At 39.1% G+C, this 12,427-nt stretch overlaps 1 protein-coding gene across 1 annotated transcript in view; it reads right to left on the bottom strand.

Moving 5' to 3' along the window:
• Positions 1-12,427, bottom strand: part of GUCY1A2 (guanylate cyclase 1 soluble subunit alpha 2) — a 124,217-nt gene that overhangs the window by 88,298 nt on the left and 23,492 nt on the right. The window lies entirely within an intron of this gene.

Raw genomic sequence — 12,427 nt, 5'->3', positions numbered from 1 at the left:
AGGTGGGTGTGGAATATCTCCAGAGAAGGAGACTCTACAACCTCCCTGGGCAGCCTGTCCCAGTGCTCCATCACCCTCACATTCGTGCAGAACTTCCTATGCTCCAGCTTCTGGCCGTTTCCCCTTGTCCTGTCTCCACACACAGCTGAAAAGAGCCTGGCCTGGCCACTTTGCCCCCCACACCTCAGATATTTATAGATCTGGATCAGGTCCCCTCTCAGTCTTCTTTTCTCAAGGCTAAACAGACCCAGTTCACTTAGAAATTTAGGAAATTATTAACTGGCACTAGACAAAAGTCATGCCACGGAATATCTCACAGTTACAAATAATTCCTCACAGAGTCTCCAAACATTTCTTGGCAATGCTCAGACCATTAGCCCAGATAAAGTCATACAGCCAGTAAAGAGGAGAAGCACAAACCTTGTCAGAGAGGTGAAGTCATGGAGGTGAGGAGGCACAAAAGCAGGTGAGAGGGAAAGCACAGGGTCTCACCAGAGCGCAAGACAGCCAGCTCATTTACTAATTAATACAGTTCATTTAGAAAATTATTCTAAAATACAAACTTATTCTCCATCACATCTGTCTTTTGAAAGGAAGTAGGATTACCTATTTGCCAATACTGAATATGACTGATTTGCTTCACGGAATGGATGCTCAGCTGCAACAAAGCTGGGATTGGCAGAGTGGAACAAAACACTTGTATAACAATTGGAAAAAATACAGCAGTGATGCTTAGACTTAGGCAGGCAACAGTGGTCGTCACTCAGCTGAAACATCAAAAAAGCCTAAGCCCTGAAGCTGAGCTATCAGCAGAAAAAAAAAAAAGAAGAGTTCATCCAAATCTACAAAATCCCTTTCCCACCATAATCAGTCTGGAAACAACAATGCTTCTCTAAATTTATTAACTCTCAACCAGCAGCTCACACTCTGGGAGAATTTCTGAACATTTCTGTGCCCTGGGACTCTTGGGAAGTTGTTTTCCTGCTGACACTGCATAGGCTGTTGTCCTACAGTGGTAGGACTTGCAGCACTCCTAAGCCTTAACAGATAAATAGACACTACAGTGTCTGCTTCTACAGCGACTACAGAAATGAGCCATAAAGTGTCAAACAAATGAGCACACAGGGAAAGATACAGTTTATACAGTTTTTAAAGTCTCAATTTGTTGAGTAGTACATCAATCATAGAGGGGAAAAAAAAAAAAAAAAAAAAAGGATTTTTTTTAAAGGATAATTATTTACAATTGTCTAAACTCTAAAAAAACCCACAACCCTGCAATATAGTATTGATGAAGTTGAAGTCTCCTATTTAGAAATAAAAGTCTAATTCCCTGAACATGCCACATGGAGAATTTCTGCTACCAAAGGAGTTTCATGCTCAAGACATTTGTAGGAGCAGCCAACAAATTTATTTTCTGCAATGTAAATTCAAACTAAAGGCTATATTTTGCTCTCCTTACTCAAAATAATACTTCTCCAAAAGTAATCCTATTGAAACCAGGCTGAAGAAAAATGGTAAGACAAATCAGGAAAGAAGATTTATTTCTCCCAAATGTAAGTATTAAATTTTTGGTTACTATTATCAGGATGATATACCTGGATTAGAATTGTAGCTTGATTTATGTTACCATCTGTGGGTCAGGACATCCTGACCACATCTGCTGGCACTTCTCATTTCTTTGGTCTCTTTGGCAAACCTCACGACACCAACACACATGAAATGAACTGTTCTTTCTGTTCTTATAGCTGTTCTACTCTACTAAAAGCAACTTGGGATTTCTGGACAGTGCAGATGGTTGGCAATAGGATAGTCCTGCCAGTTCTGCTAGTCTGATCTGATGGTCTGGTGTATTGAACACATTCAGTGAGCCCATATATGACTACATGACATCATGGGAAAAAGCAGAATTGGAGCAAATAAGTTATTTTTGAATACTGTTTATGGATTTGTCAATGTTATTCCCATGTCCCCAGAATTCTCTGTGGAGTTCTCTGTCACCCAAAATGGCCCTGAAAGCCTTTCAGTACCCTCTGGTGCTGCGAACATAGCTAGGAAATCTCTCAGATGGCTCTGCATTTTTGGCTGACAGAGAATATTCTCAGCTATTTTATCCCCATATTCCCAGGAACAAATGCCAGAAACTTGATGTTTGAGATCCAAAACAGAAGTTATCCAATAACTGAATTTGAAGCCTTCACAAACAGAGAGGAAACAGACTGAATGAGCAGTCCACTGAGACGAACAAGAAAATTCAGTATCTTTTTAATATGTTTTATGCTTCTTCTATTAGAAAATTAAACACTGCACAGCTCTCACATCACTGCAGTTGTCAGTATTTCACAGCATATTCTTCCTTATCACGAGAAAACAAACACAATTCAATAAAGCTGAAAAATCAAAGTTCTTTCAGTCAGAAGTCTCTCCTTTAATATTTGCCAAGCAAATATTTTTACCATCGGGTTTCAGTGAAGCTGAAATACAGCCTCTCCTGTTCTTTTCTTGGTAGCTCTCCTTTCACTGGCATAACAGAACTCTGGGAATAGGCAGGAGATCTCTTCATTCTTTTTGCCTGACTTCTGCCAGGTACAATGCCCACTGAGGCAGAAAGAGCTTTCAAAGGGGAGTCATCCAAAAACCTGCACTATAAACAACTCAGAGCCACAGAGAGCACTGTTGAGAATTATCCCCAGGCATAACCCACTCAAACATTCCCTCTGCTGGATGTCTTTGAGGTAACACAGCAGAAAGCATTGAAGGTTTTGGGGAAAAAAAAAAAAAAAAGAAAGAAAAAAAAAGGCACAAGCTCTTTTATACACAGGTAATGCATTTAAAATGTAATTAATTTAGAATTCATTGACCATTCCCCATGAAATTTTTGACTAATGTAATAAATCAGGCTTTATCAGAGTATCATCCCTTCTTAAGCAAAACAAAGCAAACAGAGAAAAGCTGCTCGATGAATGAAATAATCCAACACACTTTTGGGGAGGAAGATTAAAAGATGTATTTAAACAGTCAGGATCCTCAGCATCAGTGGAAGAGGAGACACACCTGAGCCCCATAAGTCACATTTCATGCCTTTTCTGCAGTGTCACCAACCTTCTCATTAAGAACCACAACAGCAGCGTACTGAGGTGTTGGGCTTATCCTCTTCTCTCACTACTAAAACCGTGTTTCCCTTGGAACATTTTCTAAGCTACCAGTTCAACATCAGAGGCTGGAAGTACTAGACTCAAATACTGAGAAGTGATGTGAACATATCCTACCAACTCCAGTCACAACAGAAATCAACTAAAGCCACTGGCACATTAATAGGAAAATGCTGTGGGAAAGACACAGCAATTCCTTGCTAAAATCCTTATTTATGCAGATCAAATCATATGCCCATGAAAGCTCACTTTAGGTACAATATCTTTAGGCGCATAAGGCAAGAAGTATTCAATCTATGTATTTTCAAAAAAAGAGAAAGGCAATGCAAAAATGAAAATAAAACATGTTTATATTCCTGCAAGAGCCGCACAGACCCTGCTCAGCCAGTGATCTCACAGTTAAGTATCACTATGAAAAAGAGGCTGTACAGTGTGAACAAGCAAATCAATTCCTCTTCTTTGAAGCAAAGAAAGAGAATTACAAATATCATAAAATAAATTACACTCACAAGGGAATCAGACACTGTACTCATCAAAGCGTTCAACATAACATCCAAACTCTCACCTAAGGTTGAACTGAAAAATGTTAACTTCCATCCACGTCAAAATAACAAACATTTATTATTTGTATGTAATCACAAAGAGGAACATGTTCATTCAGTTTGGAAATAATACAGGAGGAAAATTTGTATTAGGGAGATCTCATGTGTGTTCTGAGTCTGTGGATAAAGGACATTTAACTGTCCTTTCAGTTACTAATTCTAAATCCTTATTGACAAAAGCCAAAGGTAGAAACAAATAATATAGATACTATTATTTTTACTTTTTCCCCCATTTACAACTTAGCATAGGCAGAATAACCTTGGCACATACCTGTGTTCCATCTAAGCATTATTTTGTGGTTTATGTAGCTCCTACATCTAATATATTGGGTACTGACATAATGTCTGTCTTAGCACATCCTATAAACCCATACGTGCTGGAGAAACACAGCCAGAGCAGCACGTCCATGGACATCCAAACACTGGTCTGCCTGGCTGGGCTACATGGCTGGATATTGAGTCCATTCTCTACAGTGAAAAGAACTGCAAAGGAAAGGCTTACTCTTCTGAGAGAATACTCCTGGCTTCCTCAACAGGCCCCTTCTTTGCAGCAAAAGTTGTGCTAAAATGCTCATTAGAACTGAAGGAAGGGACCACTTGACCAGCAATAGGTGAACTGCTGTTTCTGAGACTGTCAGTCATTGCCATTGGAAGACTGAGAACAGAACATGTTAAATATCACACATACTAATTCTAAAAGGCAGCACAATGGGACCAAGTCAAACTCATTCACATTACCATTTCCAGAATGCATTCACAAAGGTTGTCATTATTGCTCAAAGATTACAGAAAAACTGCACCTACGTATTAGGAATAATGCACCTGGCTTTTGCAAATCATATTTGTAAATCCTGACTCTTGCAAATCACTATTATCTTACTTTTTCATGCAACCACTAATGGATCAACCACTAGTGGGTCACCCACTAGTGGATCAACATGCAAACTAAGCAAGGTGTTGCATCACAGTAGCACTCTATTTCTCTGAGTTTCCAGCCCCAAAATTAACTATGTTTGGCTCAGTTCAGGACAAGATGCATGTACGGTGAACATAAAGAAACTGCTATATTTAGAGACATTATGCACTATTACGATACAAACCAAGAAGAGTAGATATACATAAGATAGGATTTGATGACCCAAAGCTGAAAGTCCAGCACAAGTCCAAAACTAACAAGCTACACTAAAGATCAAATAGGAGATCACTGTCCTTATCTGAGATTTCAAGGCAAAACACAATGTGGATGGCAAAAGTGGGAAAGTGCCTTTCTACTCCCTGGACATTGGCCACACAGGGCCACTCCATGAGTAGCCTGAAGTAATCCAGGCAAGGGGCATGCTGGAGGAGTGGGGTCATAGAATCATGTAACCATAGGATATTCCAAGTTGAAGAGGCTCCTCAGTGGCTCAGAGGCACACTCAGGAGTTCACACACCCTCTGATTTCCTATCGTGCTCTCATGGGACCTCCCACACAAAAACCCATCAGCACAGAGAGAGAAACGCAGGCTTTGCCTCTTCATTTTAAGGGCAGTTCAGCCTCTGTGAAGAGACACACAAAATAACTTAGCTTGTCTACATGTATTGCCCAGTAAGAACTGTTAGAGATGAAGGAAGGTAAAGAGTGATGAAATCTTTTTACTTTATTTCAACCATGCCAAGGAAAATGGCTTTTTTGATATCAGACCTACTCAGATTAGAGGACTGTGATGCCCTGGAAAGCACAGTCACTTAAAAATTCACATGAGAAAATGAGGGAAAAGAAAAAAATTCACTGTAAATAACCAATAATTAATTTTATCACTGGAAGAGAGAGTTAAAAAAAAAAAATTACATTCCTGAAAATCAAACCAAGTTTTGTCTGTGTTCTTACTGTATAATGCAAAACTTAATGAACTATTTCTCTTGTTTTAGTTATGACGCTGTAATTTAGAAACCCACTCAAATAATTTCTATCAATTATAGAAAGATGGACATTTTCATGTGGAAGTAGCTGCCTTATCGCAGAAAAATAATACAAATCATAAGAGGGCAAAGTTCACCATGGAGTCAAATTGGTTTAATAGCTACTTGACTCCACAAAATAATCTCCAAACAGTTTCTTCTAGGTTTTCAGCTAGTGGAAAGGAGAAGTGAGAACTTTATCTCTAGGCTGTTACATTTATTCAAGTCCTGCCACTGAAAACATTTTTAAAATGACATTTTCATTGGCTTTCTTGAAGAAGAAATATTAAAAACTGTGGGCCACTTTCACAGTGTTATTATAAGTTCTCCAATGCACAGCTGTTACTGAGTTAAGAAAGTCACGTCATCTATTGTTTCTCATAACCCATCATGGTCCCTAGTAGCTGTCAAGGCAGCCAATCCAATTCATCTTGAAATCCATCAAAGTCTAAACACATTTTGACAAGCAATCGGGGCAGGATATTAGCATCAGAAGAAAGTAAAGACACAATTTGATTCCGAGAGCACCAGGAGCCTGCAAAGAAATGGGAGCTTAGCGTCAAAGGCTGATTGACTGTGAATAAATCAGCTCTGGGAAAAATTAGAATTTTTAGATCATAAGTGACAGATGTCCCTCATGCTATAATGACTTTCAGGCCACTTCATTTGAATTTTATTAGGAGAGGAGGAAAAACACACTTACAGAGCAACAGCATTTGAAGATTGCATGTGGTAGGTTTAAGATTAGTCTGCCAATGTCAGGACCACTCATTTAATTCACTTGGTTCAGAATAGAAATAAAAAGTGGCAGAGAAAGAATCAACTTATTACAAAACAAAGAACAGTGTTCTTTGTGGATTTGGGGGAAAAAAAATAATAATAATAAAAAAGTATATTTTACAGATTCTTCTAGTGGTCAGGAAACACCACGGCAAAGTGCAGTGGGAAAGCAATGAGCAAGTAGACTTTCTGCACACAGGATCCCCACTGACCTGGCTGAAAATGTCTTGTGCTACCAAAGAGGTCTCAACTTCACACAGTTTCTAGTAAACAGTAAACTTTATTGGCACAGGAACCCACTGGAGCTGTTGCTATAAATTCTTCCTGGCCCAGAAGGAGATAAAGAAGATTATGGAGTAGTCCAGAGGGGTCTACAGGGCACCATTCTCTGGGCACTGCTGCAGTAGGATGCACTTTCATCCTTGGAGAGTTAAGACGGTAAGGGTGTACTGAAGAAAAGAACACTGCAAGCTTATGTTTTTCATTAACCATCATCTGTCAGTCACTGTGAGAATCAGGTTGCCTGGAATGGATGCACTTTGGATTTGATCACAACTAGCAAACACAGAGCCAATTGTCTGAAGGGAAATATTTAACCTAGAGATGGTGGTTCCTCGTACCATGGAAGAACTAGAATTATAACTTCACAGTTAAACAGAACAGTGGGAATGAAAGGAGGAAATCATTACCAACTGCCATGGAACCAGCTTACATTTTAAAATGAACTGTTGTTTGTAAATCAGCATTTTTAAAGTTCTGGCCATTTGCCACATGTCCATCTTATACATTACAGAATCTAACTTCCTGGGAATATATATGCAGTTTTTTTAATCTTGGCTCTGGACTGGTTTATTTTTATCTATTTATGAATTAATTTAAGTCAGTGCACTGGGACAGAATCCTGCTGGTGCTGTCTAACTCATCTACCACAATCCTTTCCACTGACAACAGCTGAGGTGCTGGCTCAGACAGGACTGAGCTATAAAAAGCAGGTACTTCCATTTTGCTGGATGTTTTATCATTACAGAGTTGGCATTTCTTGATAATCTGAGTAATATGTGGCATCTGGAACTTCTTGCAGTATAAAATTTTAAGAGGACTGCATTTGTCAAAAACAATGTTTCATTATTCTTTTTATACTGAATTATAATTTATAATGACAAAAGCCTTTCCTAGTAAGTATTTAACTCTAAAATAACAAAATACTTTAACACATAACATCAATTATTTTCCAGAACATTATTCTGAATTCCTGGGAAAGTCGTGATTTTAGTAAAATGGCATATTCAAAGGGAAAACATCCTGACAGAAAAATTATGACCATTTCAGTTAATGCAGTTTTAGGTGCAAGTTTTATTCTTAAACAAGGCCTTTGAATAAAAGTGTAAGAAGGCCTAACGGCAAGTCAAAGGCCAGTGAATATCCATGTATGAAAAATGGAAAAGAGCTGTTAGTCTGAAAGAGAATAGGAGATCAGTTGTATGGGAAAAACACAGCTGCAGAATGTCTGGCTGAGACCCAAATTTCTTTCATGGTTCACTTTCAACTTTCTTTTTTCTTTAAGCTAAGAAAGCAGTAATACTTAATGCAGCATGTTTTTAGCAAGCATGTCAAGTCACAGTTTCAGAAAGACAAGTCCTGCAGAACCTCAGATGGCAGAGAGCAGTGCTGCTACAACAAAAATCTAAGTAAATCACTAAAACAGTCAAGTCAGCACGTTCTCTGTATGGGTGAGAGAGTCAGGGAGAGACTTGTTTGCAAACATGGCATTTGTGTGAGCACCTGGACATGCTGCCAGGGAGGGCACAGCAATGCATCCCAGCCAGTTGCTTGGGTGAGGTGACGTGCCAAGGACTAGGCAGGCAGCTACTGCCCTGGCCACAAAGCATGCAGCATCTCCATGGAGAGGAAACCTCAGTGAAGTGAGCTTGGCAGGGGCCTTGGAGCAGTCCAGCAGATATTTTAAGGCCTTACCTTCCTAACTTAAATAGTGTCTTACTCCATATGTGACTCCACTAACTTTGATTAAACACTTACAGAATAACCACGTGTAAAGATACAAGCAATTGACACCATCTAGGCAATTTTCACAATAAATGTGTTTCTGATTGTTGCAATAAATAATTGTTCCCAGATAGAGTGATGTAAAATGGGTTGCCTTAGAAAGCACAACATTTGTGATCTTGTTGTTTAGGGATAATAACCATAACACGGATAATGTAACTGCATGCAAGTGAAGCTCTCCAGCCTAAAAGAAAAGAATAAAAAAAAATGAAAAAAAAGAAAAAAAGAAAAAAAGAAAGAAAAAACTGACTAAAAATTAGCTTGAAATGTAGAAAAAGACAGAGTGTTGGTATAAAAAGTAGAGCAGCAGGGCTCTCCCTTTGGCAGCTGCATAGTGCCATACTATCAACAACAAAAATACCAAGGATTGGATTGAATGAGAAAATTAAAAGCCCAAGAGGCCAATCACATTCAGCTTTTATATATCCGAAGAGCTGTATGGATCCTAGACAGCCACAGTTCTTCATATAGTGAATGAGTATCCAAAAGAAGAGGCTGTAGTTCACAGATTTAGAATGCTGTTATAAATACAAGATAACAAATTCTGGGGGTTGGATGAGATGACTTCCAAAGCTCCCCTCCAACATAACCATTCTGCAATTCTGTGAACCCACAGTAAACCAAAGCACACAAATGAGCCTTTGCATGAATAGAACAAGCAGATAACAATTGTAAAGTCAGGACAGACATTCTGTTCTTTGTCTCTGGGTGCTGAGGTAAAGAAAGATCACAATTTGTGGCTTACTTTCATCAGAAAACAGAGCTAGAATTATAGAATCATGGAATAACTTGGGTTGGAAGGGACCTCAGAGATCATTACATTCCAACTCTCCTACCACAGGTCGGGCTGCCAGCTGCAAGATCAAGTAGTAGATCAGGTTGCTCAGGGTCCCATCCAACCTGGCCTTGAACACCTCTAGAGCATCCACAACCTCTCTGAGCAACCTGTTCCTGCACCTCACCATTCAGTAAAAAACTGTTATGTAACATCCCCTCCTTTAGTTTAAAACCATTCCCCCTTGCCTATCACTATCTACTTGTGTAAAAAGTTGTTTTCCCTCCTGTTTATAAAACTCCCTTTAAATATGGGAAGGGCACAACGAGATCTTGCAGCTTTCTCTTTTCCAGGCCCAGTTCTTTTGGTCTGTGTTCATAGGAGAGGTGCTCCAGCCCCTTGGATCAGTTTTGTAGCCCTCCTCTGGACCCTGTCCAACAGCTCCACATCATTCCTGTGTTGCAGGCCCTGGACCTGGATTCAGTACTCCAGCTGGGGCCTCATGAGGGCAGAGCAGAGGGGGGCAATCACCTCTCTTCCCCTGCTGGCCACCCTTCTTCTAGTAGAACACAGGATACCATTGGCTTTCCAGGCTGCAAGTACACATTGCTGGCTCATGTTAAGTTTCTCATCAACCAGAATCCCTAAGTCCTTCTCAGCAGAGCTATACTCAAAGATTTCTTCTCCCAGTTTGTACATGTATCTGGGATTACCTTTACCCACATGCAAAACCTTAGACTTTGCTTCGCTGAATAAGTACTAAATTAAAATTATTTTGTTGTTCTGTCTTTCTCACTGCAAGCCTGCAAATAAATAAATAAATAAATAAATCTATTTTGTGCTCTGAAATAAAGATAAAAATACTTTGAAAAGAGGCTGAAAGGTCGTCTGTTTACCACAAAGCCTTTTGAAGCTTTTTTTCTTACTGAAAAAAACATCAAGATATCTAAGCAGCTTAAAAACTGCAGCAGTCATCTGGGTTGCATCCCTTCAAGTGCCATCTAAAGTAGCCAAGTCTGAAAAGTAATGAGATCAGAGCAAAGTCCTTTAAAAAAAAAAGAAATTTCTTTAAGTGGGACACAACTCCAGTAAAAACTGAATAAACGTATGTGACAGAAATGTAGGGAAATACATAAACTAGTTACTGGTAACTGCTCCTGGGATCCTATTCACAGCACTGACCTACTGGCCCAACACTCCACTACCAAACAAGTATTGAGAAGAGTTCCAAAATGAGATACTTGAGTGACCTGTGCCTTGGGAATAAAATTGAGTAACTAGCAAAATGATGATCTTTGTTTAATTCCATAATTATTCACAGAAACTTTTGGAAAGTCCTTACAAAATCAGTGACTCATAAGAAATTACCTTTACACTGTTGTTCCCATAACTGCAGCACTAGGTTTACACCAGGTCTCCTGCACCTTGCCATCAACATTTTATCTCTCATTTACACTTTACTGTTCAATAAACAATTTACCCCTAACTGCTGACAGACAAAAGATTTCCTTTACTGATCTTTCCTTTTAATTGCCCCTAAGACATGAAAATTCCCACTATGTTAGTATGCTGACACTTGGTGTTCAGGGTCTGACTCTACACAGCTTTAAGGCAGAGGGTCACTCTCCTGAGTGGCTCCTGGGCACTATACTGATTGAATTCTTAAATCACCTGTAATGACTCAGCTTGATGGTACAGAACAAGTTTCTGAAAGCAGTTTCTTCCTAAGCTGGCTGCTAAACCTGTCTCCAGGAAGCTCCACTCCCTGACGCCTCTCCTGTGAGCAGCCCACAGTTATACAATACCTGTACAGGTAAGAAAGTGAGTTTGTTTGATTGTCAATGTACAGTTAGGAAAACTATGAATCAACACACTTCTCTTCATTTACAGCAGACTCAAGAAAAGTGGAAGCTTGTCAAGAAGCTGGGACTGTGTCCCAGGGCAGAAAACACCTGAAAGGGATGGAGAGGCTCATTGGAGAAAAGAAACCTCTTTCAAAACATGAACAACCATGAGACAAGGAAGCTCAGGCTAAAACCTCTAACTCTTCATGCAGCTTTTAAGTAGGTTGAATACATCAATTCATACAAAATAAGAAGCACCAGTATGTTGTTTCAAGGGGAAAATGAAGCAGAAATATTTTCATTGGTGCCAATGAGTGGTGTGAAAGAGAAGGTGAAAACATTACTGCTGTTAGATTTGGCTATATTTCTAAAAGAGCCCAGAATTACATATGTTGTTGCAGGAGCTGTTGTGACACTGGCCCAGTGTAAGCAGTAAAGCAGAGATGGAATTTCTCAAGCCATATCCAGACCGTCTGAATTGTATACGTGCCACCTTTAAGAAGAAATTTGGTAGGTAAGTATCCAGTGTGAATAGGATTGACTATTTTCGGTTACTAGCTCTTAGAAATTCTGCAAATCAATAATTATTTCATTTAAGACAGCAGTATCTCCAAAGGACCCAAGCATACACTTTCAATATAAGTCCAGCATATTAAGTGTGTTAGTGCATAAAGCTGGAATCTTGCTTTGCAGCAAAAAGTTTTCTATTAATTTAAGGATATGCAATAAGGCAGAAGTCTTTGTGGAGGTATGTTCTGGAAGACAATTTCACATGGGATGCACTGAATTCAATATAGGGCACATTAGTTGAAGTAACTCTTCTGAAACACTGAAGGAAGAGGCAAAGTAGAAAGACAAGTACTATTTTAAATGACTGGGAAACATTAAAACTAGTCTACAGTGATACAGGTACCTTTTACAGCTCTGGTTCTTTGAAAGCAGGGTGAGAGATGAGAAGAAACACAGACAAAAGCAGTGTTTCCAAATTGGGAAGCAGGATATAAAAGTAGCTATGTGAGCCCTGCAGCAAGAGTCTCTCAAAAATATATATTGAAAGCTATTCTCCAGTTTAATAACTATTTAATAACTATTATTTTTATCATAATAGAGCTGGAGTGACATTGAGGATTAGATATAGGCATTTTCTAAAAATCCTCACTCTTCTGGTTCAAACTGAACTAAGCAACTTCACTGAAGAGAATTTTCTCAAAGGCAATGTCACCATTCGCTACAACATCTCAGGCAAAGCTTGTAAATAACTTAGGAAAATA

Source organism: Coturnix japonica, chromosome 1 (assembly GCF_054131305.1).
Source record: "Coturnix japonica strain WE chromosome 1, WE-NBRP24, whole genome shotgun sequence".
Lineage (NCBI taxonomy): Eukaryota > Metazoa > Chordata > Aves > Galliformes > Phasianidae > Coturnix > Coturnix japonica.
This window is presented reverse-complemented; position numbering and strand designations above follow the sequence as displayed.